At 39.2% G+C, this 19,339-nt stretch overlaps 1 long non-coding RNA gene across 1 annotated transcript in view; it reads right to left on the bottom strand.

Moving 5' to 3' along the window:
- Positions 1 to 3,336: 3,336 nt before the first annotated feature.
- Positions 3,337 to 19,339, bottom strand: part of LOC121357280 — a 40,984-nt gene continuing 24,981 nt past the window's right edge. The window contains exons 3-4 of the long non-coding RNA XR_005955709.1: positions 7,010 to 7,216; positions 3,337 to 3,646 (exon numbers count right to left, since the gene is read on the bottom strand). This is a non-coding gene — a long non-coding RNA (uncharacterized LOC121357280). The remainder of the gene's footprint in view (positions 3,647 to 7,009; positions 7,217 to 19,339) is intronic.

Raw genomic sequence — 19,339 nt, 5'->3', positions numbered from 1 at the left:
AAAATATCTGCTGTGATATGAATGTCATAGCTGACAAGATACATAGGATTCAGGATTACTTTTGTGTTGATACTTGAGTCTCTTTCTCCAGGGTCAGGCTAGAAGGATCTGAACTTGCTCAAGGCCAGCAGCCTTATAAGGAAAATATGGGACAAAAGAATACAATAGCTTAGGCCAAACACTGGGGGATCAGGAGTCTTCAAGTTGCCTTGACCATGGTATTTTTCTTCCTGCCATGCTCCTTTTTCATTTCTTGACAGATATCATTTTTATCTGCGCATATGAAAGGGGGAAAGATGAGATTTCATAACTGCTGGGTTTACTTGCCATGCTGCTAATAGTGCAATACAGCCCAGCCCTATGGCACTACCATTCCACACAGCCACCTCAAGTCTAGAGAAAAAAAACATGTGAACTGCAAAGCAGCAATCAATCCTAAGGCCTCTACTCTAGGGACCACTGAGTGCTGCTGGCCTGTCTCTGGGCTTCCTCAAAACAGAGGAAGCATGAATATTCAAAACAGAGAAACAGAGTGAACATTCTCAAAATACCTCCTCTTCAATGGAGATCAGATTATGATCTATGTTTGACCAGACCAAGTATGAAACACTGGGTAATTTTCTGCTGATTCCACAATTTCCTATCATGGGGCCACAAAGCACCATTCAGACACTCATGCAATGCACTGATGAGCCTCAGGAGAGATGGAATCATAAACCTCTCTGAAGCAGGCTACCTTGTTAAGGAGCAAAACTTCAACAAACCTGAAACAAGCAAGCAAGCTTTCACATAACATTTTCACATTTTTTCTGCTAAAAAAATCTCTATACAGCAATGTCTATGAGTAATATATATTACAGGTAAAGTTCTCAATACATCACAGTCTACACCACTTCACCATCTCTGCTACTGGCTGTCATAAGAAGGATGAGGCTATCCAGTTCCAGGATTTGAGGCATTCAATTTGACTTTGAGTATATTTCATTCACCATGCGCAGCTTTCCTAATGCTTAGCTGAGGAGGAGACTGTCATTCATCTGACTATGTGCATTGATCAATTTAGATATGGAAGAATATAAAAGTCAAAGGAAATGGTCAAAGTAACAGCTGTTTTCTAGGGTTTTTTTCTATTAATGTTTTCAATTAGCTGTATGTATTTTACATCTTTGGCTCCTCTGGTTAAATCTGAGTATGATACCACAGAAATAATGTCTTAATGCACAGGATAATGAATAGAAGAGCAATACATGCTACATACTTGTGTAAATATATTCTCAGGTCACTGCTAGGCTGATAAAACACTCATATGCTGCTCTTTGGTTCTGTGACATGAGCAGAGCTCCTTTACTGAATTATAATACTGCATTAATTTATTCCAAGTCCAGCTGTTAGGCAGCACAGCTACAGTTCCATTTGGATGTCATGAGCTTTGCACATGTAATAAATCACTGTGACAGCAGAGGGATTTATGTGAACAATTCCTCATACATTTATACAAATTCATACACCTATCAAAGGCTGTCTTGTTTTGCAGCTCACTTCAAATACCACCTGCAAAAGTCTGCTAGGTTTCAGGATGTGACATGTTCATTGAGTCAATTTATACAATGAGAAATTCAGTAGGACCAAAGACTCACAGGACCTTTTGGAGAAATGCTGAACAGGGACACTCGTTACTTCCTTGTTCACCCTTTAGAGCCCCAACACATTCTGCAGACTCATATATTCAAATCAAAGTTATAGTAATCTATGCATTCTTGACTGTCCTCAGGTTTTAGGGCATTCACCATGTCCCAGTTGCACTGGCATGGCAGTTTCAAGCAAGCAGAAGAACCAAATACATATTTAGCAAAGACAATACACAGAAGAAAGTCACTTCATAGGGTTATTTTAAAAACTAGCTGCAGTTATTCAAAGAACACACCAGTTAATATATTTGGATGCCATTACTCTGGTTAATAAAAATAGGAGCCTAAATCAGGCTCCTGAACCCATACTGAGGCATTGAAGTAAGTGTCCTGGTTTGTAAAAGTGCTGAATACCAGCCCCTCCCACTGACTCAATGAATGTGCTCAGCACCTTTCTAGCAAATGAGGCTCAAATTAGAGCACTGACATGGAGCTATTAATCAGCCAAGTCTCAAAGCAAAAACAGTTCATCAGGGGAAGCAAGGCATAGAGAAAAATTAAGACTACAGAGAAGAGCTAAGAGATTGCTCTACAAAGTCAGCTTTAGATTGCTAAAGAGATTTTTCTTCAGAAGTTTGACATTATTAATTAACATAAAACAGTTCCACAAACAGAAACTCTTTGCTTGAGTCTACCTCAACAACAGCAACACCAGTTTCATATAATGCACCCCAGAGATTTGTACTAAATCAAGTTGATAAGAAAATCAAGACAGAAACCATGCAGAAGAGCTTTGAAAAATAAATCAAAAAGGTTATGGTGATTCTGCAGCACAGCTCTATGCACAGATAAGCCAGCTTTCTCCAAAGTTGTCTCAGATTGTTGCTAGGGCATGTGAAAATGTACAGAGGCAGGATAGGAGCAATGTAGACATTACATATCATCCATGGATGTGGAGAAGAAATTACCTTCACTTTCATGAATTCTGTTGCAACTACTTCAGCATTATTATTGTTTCAGCCCAGCCAGGATTGGGCCCCTGTTGTTGAATATATCATGTTCCTCTAAAATGCTTGAACTACCACTAAATTAATTTCATGATCACTTGATACAGGTTTTCCCAAACAATGTCTCTTCTTGTTTTTTGGCACAGATTTTGCACAGTTTTCTTTGCACAAATTTATATGTTTTCCACTTAGGTATTTTCCTATCTTGCCTTGATATGGTTTTCTAAAAGGTAAACAGTTGGTCTCTTTCCAGAGACACATGGCAGCCAAAAAGCTTTCCTAGTGTGTCTCTTGAGAAGTCTGGGGCAGAGGAGTCCCCCATATGTGATAGATCCACCAGAAAATTCTCTGCTGTACCACGCCCTGGTCTCTGTCACCAGTGCTGGGGGTTTAACCATGTATGAAAGAAGATATATTCCACAAATGCCAAAGCTCTGGTGCATCCTGAGACGTGTGAAACACATGAAAATTCAGAAAAGATTCAATGTTACTCTGAGTTAGATGGCAGCCTGTTAAGGCCTGAAGTTTATGAGATATTTAAGTCACCAAAACCCTTCCAAGTCTGTGGCAGGATCAGTGATTCTGGCCTATGTATTTTGGTAGACACATCCTCCTCCAAAATTCATTTGATACAATCTTTTTTGACAAATATGCACTTCAAACATTTTATTATTTCCTGACATATTTTTCACAAAGTGCTACATCTATTTTGCACCTTATATTCATTATTTTAGGCATCTCCCACCCCAGAGTCCTTGCACTCCATATTCCCAAGACAAGAAATTGAGTGACTAAGGGAAAAATGTATGAAAGAAGGTGGCATGAATAACAATGAAGAAGGGTGTGCTCACATAAATCAGAAGTCACCATGGTCACAGATGGCCTCCAGCCTCAAGACTGCCAGGTGACAGTGATTTGTAGGCAGTGCAGCAAAGAAAGGCCTTGAAGGGGGTTTGGAAGACAGCCAGGGGGTACTTGAAGTTTGGCAGAAGATTTCACAGGAGAAGGTATCTAAATGGAAAAATGCAGACAAATGAGATAAATGTTAGTGGAATAAAGCAAAGGCACAGAAAATCAGGTATTGCATTAAATAGTGAAGGAAGTCTTAGCAAAGAAACAGAAACTGCTTATTTGGCTTTGTTATAAGTACCAATGCTGGTAATTTTTTAAATGGAACATGATTTTTGGTTTGGTTTTAATTGTGCAGCTTATATTACAAGCTTATATTAACAAGCTTGTTGGGTCTTTTTCCACTTGGAAAAAATAGTGACAACCCATGTTCTGAAAATATTAAGAACTTTGACTGGAATGTTGGTGAAAGGCTAAGTCTATTAGTATATTGTTAAGAAACAAGGTACATACAAAATCAATCTGATGTAGCAAACACAACTTTGTATCCCTGCTCACCTATATCATGTTTGGTAGCTCTTTCTGAATCTTAACTACTTGTAATTTTACTAGTAAAAGCTTCAAAGGCAAATTTTGTAGGCAAAGGTAATAGCTCTTCCTAAATTAACTGATACAGGTGAGAAAAAACAGACACACTTCTGTACTGTGTTTCCTAAGCCTTTGACAGAAACACTCCATCATTCCCTGTAGATTTACCTTCTCTGACCTTCTGACACAAACATCTGAATATGCCATTTAACTTGCTATTAACGTAACTATAGAGAATAACACAGTCTTGAGTAAGAGATGGACATGTTCAGACAAAGAACAAGCTGAGGAGTCCAAATAAGCATCATTCTAGAACAAATTTGCAAACCTGGATCCCACCCTGTTTAGGTTCTTACAGAGTCCATGGCTTTCATTGGCATCTGGAAGTGACTGAAAGAAGAGAGCTCTTGCACAGACAATTTAATTATTGAAGAACTTGAAAACCATTATTCAATTTCTCTGTATATAAGAAGAGAAAGAAGAGGGCAAAAAATCCCACAATCCCAAAACTATTCACCAATTTCCTTAAATTTCTAGGAAAGCAGAGAGAAATCTCACACCTTCCTAAGTGACATGCATTGAGGGCAAGTATCCGGACATAAAATATTACAGATTTAGGAGCCACACACTAGCCATTGACTTCTTTCAATATTAGTTATGCTAATATACAGAACCAGCCCTTCCTTTGCAAGAGAAAGAGTCTGGGCATGTATCTGACTTTGGAAGGTGGCTGTTAAGAGACTGAGTGGAGTGCTACTGTTCAAAGAAAAAAATACAAACAATCTCATTGCACTCGAAATGTATACAGCTGTACAAGGTTACTGAAGAAAAACCCAACAACAGACTGAAACAGAGAAGAGAAAGTGCCTAACCATTAGTGACCTGGTTAGAAGGACTCTTCCTCACAGGTACCTGGTGTTGTTATTAATGACCAAGCCTAACTTCAGGACTTATGAGCTACAGATCATTGCATTGGTCTGTTGCAAGTAGGAGGAAGCAAGCACAGGAAAGTGCCAAGCCACAGGCTGCTCTCCATATCCAGGAGACAGAGCAGGAATGTCAGGGAACACACGAGATCCTTCTTCCACTTGGTGTGTCTGGACTGATGCTGAGCACTTCACAAATGCTGTGCAAGGTTCATAGACAAGCTGGAACAAGACCAAAACTTCTCATGCAATCCACCTCCCTCAGCTATTTTGAGTTTGTGTCAGACAGAAGTTTGGATATGGCTAATGCTTTTTCCAGCTGTAGACTAAAAAAATCCAGGGATCATTTGAGAGCAGAGTTCTTTTATTGGGATCAAAAAGCAGCTAATGTCATGGTTGATAATGTCCACAAAATCCTGACCCAAATCTCACCAAAAGCTTACAAAATTCAAATGTCACTTTCTTGGTCTATCCCTGACAGAAACAAGGAAATTAAAGCCATCTAAACCACGTGAAAAGTCTTGGCAAACCAGTTCTGTTACTTCTTGAAAAGGTCTGGACACAGTTGCAGAATGTGTGTTTATCCAAAGCTACTAAGCCATGAAAAGGTGGGGCTGTCACTAGCAGAAGTACATTTAATGGGAAGTGTTATGCAGCATGGTGATAGCATCATTTAATATATTATGTTATATTATTATTATTAATATTATTATATTATTATTTAAGACTTCAAGCAACATATCAGACTAGTCTAATAATTCATATGTCTGCTCTTTAATCTGTTAAAGCTCATCAGTAAACCAGAAAATTTTGATTAATTCTGAAAGTACTGCTGCTCTACTTCCTAAAAAGCGATTTTTAAACCAAATTTTCTGCACATCGCCATATTTATACACTAGGGATAATTTCCATTGTAAATATAAATAAGATGGAATTCTCCACTAACAAAATAGTTGTATATTAAGACCGCTGATCATGAACCTCAAGACATGCAGGCTCTGGTTTGTCTAAGCTGCAGGCCAGCACATACAGGTGGAATGAAAACTGTAACCAAATGTGATCATAACTTTATTTTGCAAAAAGCATGACTCATAATGGCCTCTCTTTCTCAAAAACTGTACACCAGGATAATTCAATGGCTGTGTTTTCCAAAAATGAGTGCTGGTGACTGAGGTATTTTACAACACTCACAGCTTTCCATAAAGTATTAAAATGAGAGATGTTTATATAAAGCTGACACCCTGAATTCACTAATCAAGTATCTTTGTGACATAAATGTCAAATAAATTAAATCTGGTGAGGTAGAAACATGTCCTGTAGCATTTTTTACATGACATTAGGAATGCAGTAGCATGGTAGCTCAGAACAGAGCTGTACTATGTAAGGAAAAGCAGCAAGGATAAGGAGGAGAGCAGCAAAGACAGTAAAATTGTTTTAAGTGATTGCTGACTGCAGGTGCCCAATTTGAATTTTCTTGTGTCTGTACTTTTTCCCTCACAAATGCTGAATGTCTGCAGTATGCAGCATTTTTGAAAACAGTTTTTAAGTTACATGGATTTCAATTTAAATATATCAGGGATGAGGATTCATTCAAATGTTAACTTTCTTTTCTTCCAACTCTAACTCTAATCAGTGGAGCCATTTTCAGCAATCTCTTTCATTTCTTTCATTTTTCTGACAAAGAAGAATTACTTAGTTGGAGCTCAATGATATTCTGGATTCCCTGATTATGTAACTAAATAGCTATAAAACAAACCAAGGATGGGTTCAGCACAGCTAACATGGAATGAGAAAATGAAGCTGATCTGTCACTGCCTTCTGGGTGACAATAGGAAAGGCCTTCTCTGATTCAACTCCTGCCTCTGCATAGTGCTGGTTGAAATTTATTCCACCTTTGTAAAAATTGGGTGGACATGTTTTTCTTCTCTCCACCCCCCCATGGCTAAAGCTTCATCTCACACAGTATTCTGTTGACAGATTCTTCTGTTTCAAGGCAGCTGCTAAAACATACCTCAGGAATTAATTTCTCTTAGCATCAGAAGTCCTGGCTGGTGGTGTCAGAGTGCAGTATTTCCTTGTCACAGCCTTCAGGTCACTTTATGTAAAGCTGTAGCATAAGGAGAATACTGAAGTTTCCCCAGAGATGTCATTTGATCACAAAGCAGAGTGTATGTCTCAGAGAACCATCTTTGGATTTACGGTAAATGCTGAGAAAAACCTAGGAAAAAAAGCGCAAACCTATTTTCATCTACTCATGTTTGAAACTAATGTTAAAGTTATATATCAAAGGCAAAGTCATCCAGTAGCACATTACCACACCCCCTTATCTCCCAGATGCATAACTTGTTTTCACTCAGATAATTACTACACAAAGACTGTAAGTCTGTCAAACATAACAGGAGTGGGAAAGGGGGTGTTATGCAATGTTTTTATATCCCAAATACCACCTAAAGACTGGACTGTACGGGTGAAAAAGTAATTGCTTTTAGCTGTCCTATCTTGCACATGACTTCTCACAATAAGCATGAACTTCCTTTACATGTAATTACAAAAAAAGGGCAGATGAAGGACAAATCTATTTGCTTTGTGCTGATCCACACTTAGCATAGCATCCAACAAAAATCTTACTCTCCAGCTGCTGGTTCTGTGCAAACTTGCATTTGTTACAAGTTTATGTGAATTTCCCAGCCTGAATGAGAACAGTAGGACTTGAATGAGCTCTCACAATCTGTGTCAGAACCAGCACAGGAAGGAAACCTGTCTCCCAAGTCAGTGCATCTCTGGTGTGATGTCGATGCTGCAGCACCGTTCTGGAGGGGAGGCTGCACAGTGGAGGTTCAAGTGCATCTAAGTGGATGGTACTGGTCTGGAAGAATCTAGGTTTTCCTCTTAGTGAATGCTTCTTGCAGCTACTCAGGGGTCTGCTACATGTCTCAGCTTCTAGGGCTATGGCCAACAGAGGCACCAGAGATCTCCTCTCCAACAGAAATGGTACAGTCCAGTGTCTTCCAGACAACACCAAGCAAAAGCTAGGGACTCCAAATCAGCTCTATCCCATTGAGAGCTGTACTATTTATAGATCCTCTAGGAATCAGTCCACACATAAGCAATCTCAGCAGTAACTAAAGTCATAGCATAGATGCCATGATTTTTTCCACTACCATTTATATAATTTTGCTAATAAATACATGCAATCTCAGCTTAAAATCATCTGAAGATTTCAAAGCAGTAAATCACTGCAGCATGAGACTGCTGGCATTGATGAAGAGGTGTCAGCCAAATCACTTTTATGGGAATTCCAGAGACCAAATCTCTTCCTATTGCAGAGTGTCCCAGGAGACTGCAGAGAATGGCTTTCCCCAGCAAAGATGACCCTGGGTCTGCTCAACAATGGTAAGAGTTCAAACCATAGGCAATTTGTCCTGTGTTGCCTTTAGCAACACTGATATGAAAATAATCACAGATACCCTGGTGATAATAATTCCTGGCGACCTAGCTGGGCTATTTTAAAAGAGAAACAAGCCTTTCTCTTTTGCTAGCACAGACACAGCTCAAAATAAAGGCTGCAAAAGCAACACCTACCTGCCTTTCAAATGGGTGTGTTGGGAGCTTGCCTGTACTGTTGGTGCAGGCTCCTGCAGCAGCGTTAGCCAAATGTTGCCTCATTCTGCTTCAGCTGCCTGGCTCTGGAAATGGGGCAGTGTTTGTGAAGCAATGCCATCTGCTCCCTTCCACTCATGAAGGATGTTGAGGATAAGCTAGCAGGAGTGGTGATTCACTGCATTCCTCCCACCACCAACAGTGACCTGTTGTCACTGCCTTGCATCTTAATTACAGGCAAGTCTCTTTGCTCCATGCTCATTTCTTTTCCATAGTTCAGAGGAAACAGAATAGGATGAAAACTACTGTCCTAATGACCTTCAAGATGGACCTGGCCTGGCACAGAATCTCTCAAATGAAGCCACCAGAAACATTCTGCAAGGCCAGTACAGTTTCAACTAAGTGCTAGTGTTCAGGACTTCATTCCTTGTGCACTTTCTATAGCCACATGAGCTGTCACTAGCACAGATTGATCTACATTACTAAGTGTTTTATAAAAGCTTACAGAAATCAAATACCAGAAAATGTGTGAGCATCATATTACATTTTACTACTACAATAATTTTGTGGCTTGCACTGAGGTTTTACTACTGCTTTCCAAGCAAAGTCTACAGAAACATGAAAGAATTCTCTATGCTTAAGTAAATGCTGTTTAAGGAACAAGACAACCTCCAGCAGGAAAAGGAAACTCCTGCAGTATTGGATGGGAGAGATGCCACAGTATTTCATTAAAAGGAACAGAAAATTGATGATTGTTTCTATCTACGTGGTGTGTATTCAAACACTCAAAGTGTTCACTGTTCAAAACACACAATAAATTCACAACAGTTAGCACAACATATTTCAGTTGCTCTGACCAGTCTTCTAGAATCCCTGGACTTGTTAAAGCATTTTCCAATATTCATAAATATCCTATTTTCATTACATTTCTAATTTGCACCCAAAGAGCAAGGATGTAGAGGTACTGCTAGAGGCTCCTCACTAACAAGTCAAATTGACCTCTTGAAGAAAAAGCAACTACTTCTGCATTTAATTTCTGCCACTAGTCTTTCTAATTCTTTGTGAGACAGACCCAGTCAATATTATTTGTCTTTAATAAAGAAGAGATCACTGAGATTGATGGAAGGAGAGACTAAGGTGAAATACCTAAGTGGTGCATTGTGCATAGCTACTTGTGCCACTGTTAGGAATAAGAGAGTCACAGAGGAGCTAGAGAAGGCAAAGACAATACTTTAGGTTATGGAATAAGATTGTTTACATTTTGATGACCTTCAGGAAGAGGTTACAGATTCACACAGTACTCATGAGGGTAAATCCTCACTGCAGGATAGTAGAGCATTACTGACACGGATGGTACTATTTACAAGACACAGAATTCTCACAGCTAGGGGTTAACTTGAGAGAATTACAAGTCACATATACAGTGCCTAACAGAACACACAAGAATATGTACTGAGATCCATGAGAAAGGAACATCAGAAAAGGTATCCTAACATCACTTTTCAGAAAGCATCTGTTCTATATCTACCCTTATCTGTGAAACACTGAATTCTGTAGCTGTTAAAGGTGCCCTATGTGCAACACTCTGCACGAAGTAGGCTCAAAACCTGATGAATCCACTCAGCAAGGTCTTTCTCCTCTGAGAGGGAATCCTTTTGTAGCATAAGGCAATTGAAGCTGTTCCTTCCTCAGCTCCTGCTATAGGAAATGGAGCTGGAAAAGTTAGCAAGGCCTGGACAGCAACAACTCCTCTGGTCCCAGCTTCTGGAATAACGGGTCAGCCACTCTTTATATAACTTTTAGAAAAAGGTATGAACTGACAAATTTTGCATAGACAAGTTTAGCACAGTTTGCCAAAAAAATCTGAGATATTAGTGTGTTTACTGCACCCATAACCTTGTTTCCAGCTCTATTTCCATCCACATTCAGCACTTAATTACATTTGAAAAAACAAATCTTGTATGATTCAAGTCTTCCAGGAAGCTGGTATTTCCAATTAATTCAGAACCTTGCTAATCTGCTCACTGTTCCATGGGCTGGCACAAAGCTCTTTGCTCAACTACCACTTGAGATGCATATGCTGAAATCTTCTGCAGAAGGGAAACAGAACATGATTTAAATTCGTGGCTTTCTTCTAAAATATGAGAATTCATTTCAAGCCCTGTAGATAAGCATTTGTAGCATCCTGTACAAAGAGGAGCCGTGTTATCTTAGGCTATATGACACACTAAACAAAAAAGCTTGCCCTATTACTATTAATTAGTCAAAGTGATAGGCGATTTTGGTAATGTTTTTAAAGATGCATTTAAGCAATAGGAAACACACTACAGTCTTCAGTACTCCTTGTCTCATGCCCATCACTTAAATATGAACATTCAACTCCTCCCCTTAATCAAGTCTGGTTGTGAGGCTTTGCTCAGTTTGAGTTTTCTTAGTAGCCTTGACTTGGATACAACTGTCTTGGAAATACTGGAGTAGTCAGACACCAGTTCAAGAAGAGCACTTGAGAAGAAGGACCTCATGTCTCATTAAAGTCAACAGATATAAGCACATGGGGCTGCTGCAGCCTTGCTTATCAGTATTCCGTGAAGCAGCTATACAAGTAATGCATTTGGGCACATCAGAGCTCTTGCTGCATCAGTCTAGTCATGCTTCTGGAACACTCAACTAGAAGTCTAGCAAAATTATCCTCAGACAGCTAAATTAGATTATTTGGAACTCCAAGAGCCTGCAAATTAGGATTGCTGGTTTCCATCCATCTGTCATAGACAAGTCTATTAAGTAATAATTTCTTTCTACTTTCTTCTCATACATTGGCTGCAATGCAGAAAAGACCCAGTGGGGGACTCTTTCAAGAGCACAAGCAAAACAGGACAAGATACATAAGACAAGAAAACTCAGAAATTTGACTTTTTAAACAATGCTTTCAGCTAGGAAAACATTATCCATTAGTGTATTAGCCATTCTGGACATAATCAGCCTTTCCATGGTGGCTATGGAAGTTGTGTTCCAGCAGATTTAAGATAACACGTGGGGAAAATAGAACAAATTCACTTGTAAAGGAACTCCACTTGTGTGTGAGATTATTCTAGGTGTGAATTAGCCTAAGTAGTTTATTTCCAAGCATTTTTCAAACTCCTGTGCCAACTAACACTTTGCCAAAAGCAGAAAACTCACTGCCAAATCTTCCCTTAGAGTTCAGCACAGTGCTGCATCTTGAAAACCCATTCTGGGAGAAGGACTGGACTTGGAGGTGATAAACAGGATAGGGGAGTTCAATGCTATGTGGCCGCTCCTCAGAGTTCCTTCCAAAAATAAACTACTACACCCTTTAAAACAAAACACTGACCATACAAGACATTAAAGCCCTCAGCTCAAGCACTCTTTGTACACAGCAGGAGGAGATGTTATCAGAAGTGGCCCAGCCAACAGAAACAACTGCTAAAGCAAAATCCTTTTGTGACTGGTCCATTGTTTCTGAACACCCAGCAAGAAGCAAAGGGTGTCCCTCATTGGAATGGAACAAACCTGTGTAACAGCAAGAAGCTTTGCAAATATCATTAGCTACTATTCAAAACACCAAGACAGTAGAAAAACAATGTGAGGGCTTACATGTGCTTTATCATTTCTTTGCACTCCCCATGCACAACTGTCCCAAACAATAAAAGGGCAGGAGGTTGCTGTCTAGTGAATGGAAAGGATATTGCAAGACAAGACCTCCTAAAGCCAGGTTCAGAGTGAAGTGCAAGCTGCTGCTAAAGGCACAGCAGTAACCTGCAGTCAGACTGAAGTTCAGGCTTCACTGCTGCACGGGGGGGCAAGGACATGCAGGGACATTTATCACACCTTGCACAGATAATCTGAGTTTGGAGTAGCACTCCTCTCTCTGCATCTGAGCACAGACACACCCTGGCCTACAAGGTGCACTAATACAGTGTCGAAGGCCATCCATGCCATTTGGACATTACTATTTGCTCACTGGGTTTCCAGACACACGCAAGTGTCAGATTTGGTGACTGGTCTTTGGCACATCATCCACAGAACAGTCCTCATTCAAAGCATATGAAAAAGTCACACAGAAAACAAACAAAAATTATGTTGCTATAGCTGATCCAGCCAGAGCAACATTTAAAACAGGAGAAGTAGCTGGTAGGCGAATGTAAGAAGATACGAGATACAGCAGTCCCACCCGAAGATGTGCTGCCAATATTTTAAAATAACAGCTCCCAGAAGCATTTCCCTGTCATGTGATGGATCCCACACAGGAGGAGTGGCTGTGTTGCAGAGAGAAGTGCTGGGTGGGTCGAGGAATCTGTTTGCTCTTCTCTTGTTTTCCCCATTTAAACAATGTTTTTATAAACACAACCAAGGAGAGAGGTGGCTCCACTTGGCAGACAGGCTACTCCTGAGTAAATTTGCTGAAAGTGATTATTCTGTGTCCTGAAAGCTGTACTGAGCATACTCAATAGCTGTGCATAGAGCTCAGCAGGTACAACTCAAAGCATTGCTGAAGGCATTATGCAGGGAATTAGATTGATCCTTCCCCTGATATTCCTCTTTCATCCTTCTAAAAGTCACTACTCTTCCAGTATAAGATGCATTTTAAAAGTAACTTCATTTTACTCCCAAACTTGTTTGCATGAACCTCAAACAGGGTTGTATGACTAATAACCAGAAAATGTAATTTGGCATGAAAAAATCACTTTCCTCTTGGACAAGGGCTGGTTCCTGAAATTCCAGTGACCACTCTCCCAACACACAGTTGTCCCAAACCCTACAGACTGACACAGATGTACTGAGTTTTATAAATATGCTTTAGATTCTTTCCCTACAATCCCCCTTCTTTCAGGCATTCACTTGTTTTCTGACCACTTTTCAGATTCTCAGAAACAGAGGAGATGTAAAAAGTACTGCAGTGCAGCAAGGCTCACTCCTGTTCTTACTAGGAGATGCAGTGTAGGAGGAACTTGCTCTTAAACCACCCGTTTCAGTCCTCTTCCCCCACACACATATAAATGATGCTTAATTATAACTGACACGTATTTCTGCTGCAGGGATTGCTTCATGTATTTCAGTCACCTAATGCTGAAAAAGCCCAATCTTATTTTAGTCCCAGACTAGGTTCTCAAAAATGAGAGCTAGCCAGCTCATTTTATGCTCAGTCAGAGGGAGACCTTATACATATCTGTATTTTAATAATCGATAACCAGGTGTTGAATTGCTCTCTGGGGAAGAGTCCGAGGAAGGCTGAGAGACTGAGGCATTACAAAGCTGCTTACTTCAAGGCCACTCATGATTTATGCACTATATGATTAGCCAGAATCAGCCACTAGGGTTAAGCATGCAGATACTAGTTTGCAATAGACAGAAATAGTAAGTGACCTAATAAAGTATTTTGCTACTCAATACATAGCCTAATTAAGATATTATATTATTCAGGAAGTAGCATAAGGTCCATGCCCTGTAAGAGATTTCTTGTAATATGAGAAAAATCACATTTGTGTAGGTTTAGAGCAATTATTGAGAGGAAACTGGCATTAGAAAAATAAATAAGAACCAGAAACATGCAGGAATGTTGGCAAAGAAATACAGAGGCCCATCAGCAAATCAAAGCAGCACTATGATCTGGGCTGAAAATAGTTCTACAAGTAAATTTAGTATCTTCAGTACATTAATAAATCCATGTGCACAGCATGTAGAGAATGGCACACACAGCTAAAGATGCTGAAAGTAAGGGTAAGGGAAACAGTCTGTTACCAACAGGTATTTAAAAGAGCTAGGTTCTTCACTCAAGGGTGAAACAAAAGTAATCTTGCTTCAGGGAAGACAATAAAAAGTAGCTTTGTGCACCATTCAGGACAGAATTCATAGTGGTCAAAACATAGTGACAACAGTCAGTCTTACTCCCTGTTTCAACAGGCTGAACTTGTCAAAAAGGTCTGAATGAGGGTAAGAGTCAGAATCCAACTGCTTGAGAAGGCTAGAAGTCAATTCAACATCTTGATCAGGGGTTCAGCCTGCTCCCACTAGAGCCAGTAAAAGGAAACCTACTACTATAACATACTGCATTCTCACTGTAATGCATGTCTAAACACAACTACAGTACAGGCTGAGGTTGGCACTGAGTTTGTCTTGCCTAGACAGCCTTCCCCCATGCAAGGGCTTACATCAGGCCATGACATTCCTCATTTTAGGACTCTGATCCCTCTGATCTGTGTTTTGGTTACAAACCACTATTGAGAGCTGGCAGCCAAGACTCCCAGAAAGCACATAAGTCACACAAAAACACTGAACAGCATCCCAAAGTTATACAACATTCCTCTACCTCAAACTTCAGAACATCTATACCTGCAGGTGGTCACAGGCCAGATAGCTAGGGACAAACAACACAGCTGAATGGGAAGATTAATGCACAGTTTTCCATGGCTAACATCAATTTAGGTAAATTAAAAATTACCAGAGCTAAATCACAACATTGCTTTGGTATACCATAATCCAATATTTAATCTTTCAAGGATTCACCTTCCTCCACTCCCTTAATGCTGATAGTACCACTGTTTTCCAGGGGTCAGTGTTCCATGACTGGAACACAAGAACATGCACTGCCTGTAAGAAGGAGGAAGACAATCACGAACTCATGGAAAACTTGAGAGTGAAACCCAGTCTTGATATAAGGATGCCAAACTATATGAAGCCCACTGTATTCTAGGCACATTTTGCAACTATTCACTTATCCACAGGATTAACAGTTCACCTGTTAAATTTGCCAACTTCCATTTACCACAACTATCTCTCTGTGCTTTAATCTGAGCCACCTAGGTTGCTTTTTCTTTGTGAGATATTTCACTAACTTTAGCTAAAACCATGAACCCCAAGCATATTTCATTATGCAAATTGCATCAGATTTCAGAGCCTTACTGAGAAAGTCATGTTCAGTTCATTGTATTTGTAATAGCAATTGCTAGGAAACCCAACAGATAGCTGAAAAGCAACTGTGGGGTTTTTGTTATCGGGGTAAATTCAGCTGCATGAACAAGATAGAAACCAAGTTCTGGCTTATTTCAGAGACTGCACCTTCATAATTCCCCCTGAAGGATATTGAATGGCTACAAACAGAACAAATTCAGTTGTGATAAGAGCATTAGATTAGAAAATATTACTGACTCCATAACTCCATGCACAGTGTAGTGTTATAGTTGTGGGGTGTTTTTTTTTTTTTTTAAACAGTGACCTTGTCTAGTTATCATTTACCCTTCAGATTTTCTACTTAAGCTTTTGAATTTTCAGTCATATCTTCATCCTACCAGTAAGAGGCTTTCATTTGGTTCACATTTTTCTTTAAATTAAAGTAATCAGCATGGTCAGCTGAAGCTTTACCCAAAGCTTTACAGTTACACATGACTTGCCAGGTCTTAATAACTCAGTGAAAGTGAAATATTTAAGTCAATTTTCTTCCTGAGAGGTAGATTTTGAGTACATGGTGATTATCATGGCTTACTAGACAAAAAGGAACTTGATCATCTTAAGTTGTTTTATATTTAGAATTTTACTCTTGAACTGTTTTTCAATGTTTCAAATGCTCAGAAACACATATAACAGGCAATGGACTTGCTATTTGAAACATTACAAAAGGCAAGAAAAGTTTTCATTGATTGCACTGTGTGATTTCTAAAAGACAGCAGTGAAACATTCCATAGGGCTGAGTGAACACCTTCTGTAAATAAAAGGCAAAATCAAAAATGGCCATCATTTTTACCTTTATTACAGATCCTGATGTAGTGACTAGTGGTGCTGAGCCAGTCTGAGGAGCATATTGTAGATACTCAGGCCAATCTCAGCATTACCAGCATCACCTCACATTAGACATTAAGGTAGGCGTAAGCATGGTAATGTAGTCACGTATTTTTAAAATATGCATTTTAAGTGTTCCCTGAATGTGGTAGGCCTTAAGCAAGTATTCCCTATAGAGAATATTCTGATAGTTATTTTGTGCATTGATGTCACTAGGCAACATGTGTATCATCCTACACACTAGGCCACACATGTCCAAGATCATGCAAAGAAGGATAACATTGCAAAATCATAAGCAGAGCTGGATCAATACAATGAAGATGCTGGAGCAATGCTACAACATGACTGTAAAAGTGTTCTGTGACTGCCAGTTTTTGTGTATTAGGTAGCACTATAGGAAGCCTATGGACTTTTTAGGCTCCCATATAAATTCTTCTGTTGAACTTACACCTACTTGTGCAAGAACGACAGATTTTTTTCACAAAGTGTCTCTTGTGAAATAATTTTTGCCTCTGCAGTTAAGCACATGACTGTTTTTAGGCTTCCTATTCATAGCTGCAAAGGGTTGCTAACAAATGACATACAGGGAATTTCAATGAAGCAGGTAAGAAAGATTTATTTTTTTTTAGAACTTCTACATCACTCTTAGATATTTTATGACCAGGTAATGATATTTTATAGGCAGATATTTTATGACCAGGTAAAGACAAGCATCTCTGCTCCTTAGTATACAGCCTTAGGGAGAATAAGGTAAATTCTTAAATTTGAGAAGCAACATCCTAAGACAAAGTAGCAGCAATCCTGTAATATCACTGTTACAAGGTGATTTATGTTTCAAGCATGGAGAGAACCAAAATAGTTTATAATAAATTGTATTAAATATAGAGGATGCAATCATCACAGCGGATCCACACCCCTTTATATCTGAAACACATCTCAACCTGATGTTGCTTATCTGTGTTTAGCTACAGCATTTGAAACATTTTTGTACTGAAGTCTCAGACCCTATATTCATTATTTTATAAATTATCCTGTTAAATTCAGAGAACCCTTCCTGAGAGCAAAGCCAACCACGCAGGGAACATTAACAGAGTAAAAATCTATCCACAAAAGTTGTTTTAATACAGATTTTCAACTCTGTTCTTCTACAAAATCATGTTTTTAAAATTTTTTTCAAAACAATTACATAATTTCTCATTACATAATTACAAATGAAAACAGAAATCTTCAACAGATATTTCCTTTTTTTTTTTGGTAGAAAAATATTTGACCAGACTTTCAGAATGATGCTCCGTAGTCATTGTTTGAACTCCTAAAACATGAGTAAATTGAGGGGCTTATGCCAGTTATCTCAAGGCTGTTTCACACAAATCACCCACCATCCCTGTTCATTCCCCTGTACTCCATGGTATCAATTTATGCCTCACTGCATGACTCAAATCACAGTCACCACACAAAATCACAAGTACTGTGCAAGCACTCCTTGCAAAGATTTTAGTCTTCTCTTTCTAGGAATGTTCCATAAGCAAAAGTTTGTATGCACAAATACTAACAGAAAATGGTAGGATTCAAGGGTTGTCAGGTGGGTTGGTTGGTTGGTGGAGGGGATTTGCAGTTGCTTGTCAGCCTTTATTCTTGTGGAAGATGGTTGTAGCATTTTCCTATTTCTGCCATACATATGTTTATGTCCTACACCAATATAGGTATTATCAGATGCCCAAGTGCAAGCTCTAAGTCAGACAGGCTGTGTCAAGGCCTAAACTGGCAATCAGCACAGTTCTTTTGTCTCACCTGAGGGATAACTAATACCAGCTGAGGCTCTGGCCCTTTCCATGATGTCAAAAGAGGAGGGCTGTAGAAATCCACAGAATCAGACTTTGTGTACGTTTCCTACCATTCTTTATCTCCAGTTTTCCATTGGCCTGTTTCATAATTTTATGAACTGTCACTCCAGTTACATTTGGTTTTGCAGTTATATAATTCTCCACACCCTCCCCCAGCCCTGATTCCACTACTGCTGAAGATTCAACTATTAACAGACTTTATAAATGCTAGAAACAATTCCCTAGCTTTCAGGTACTAAGGAATTACATTCACTTCGGTTTCATGGTAACTAGCTGGCTGTCAATTGAACAGCTTGAATGAAACAAACAAACAAACCCCAACTGCAGGCAAATAAAGGTATTTGAATCTTCTGTTGTTGATAAATCAGCATTATGTCACAACAATAGTAACTAGTGCAGACTCACTAACTCTAGAAGCAGAAGTGCTCACTGTTATTTCTATGCAGATTATCAGATCCATGAAAATAGTAAAACGCAATGTCCCGCCCCTGCAAACTATGTCTTCTGCAAGGCTCCATGAAGAATCAAAGACTGAACAGCATCAACTATTTATATAGCACAGCTCATTTTTTCCCTCTGGATTCATGTTCTAGATGAAGGTATGACCTCAAAAAAGACTGATATCTCTGTCCACTATATCCATTAACTACAGCTTAAATGACTTTTAAAACTATTGTTATTTTACTCTTTTCTAAAGACTATGCTATAACTGCATTCATTTGAGGAGTCTTCAGGATTTCAGCCCCTTTATATGCACAAATAAATTTTCAAATTTTCTGACCTAGCCAGCTAACATAATTAATCCATGAACTTCAGAGAAATAGGAAACAAGACACATGGGAAAATTCCACATGATATTCAGAAGGGCTGCAAAGCTAAGTTCTAGATTGAAGAGAAGTGGCAACTATTTTATGCCATTTGGCATTTTATTTAATGCCAAATTCATCACTAGATTAAACAGATGTGATTTCCAAAATTATGCCAAGTTGCAGCCATGTTCTTTTCTTATGAGAACATGACCTTTTCCATTCCCGTTACTCCTACCTCTCCCTGCCCCCAATCCCTTCTTTATTTTGGAGTAAAGCCCAAGACTGCATGCACTGGTT

Source organism: Pyrgilauda ruficollis, unplaced genomic scaffold (assembly GCF_017590135.1).
Source record: "Pyrgilauda ruficollis isolate IOZ18807 unplaced genomic scaffold, ASM1759013v1 scaffold11, whole genome shotgun sequence".
Classification (NCBI taxonomy): domain Eukaryota; kingdom Metazoa; phylum Chordata; class Aves; order Passeriformes; family Passeridae; genus Pyrgilauda; species Pyrgilauda ruficollis.
The sequence above is the reverse complement of the archived record's forward strand: the minus strand, read 5'-3'. Positions and strand labels throughout refer to the sequence as shown.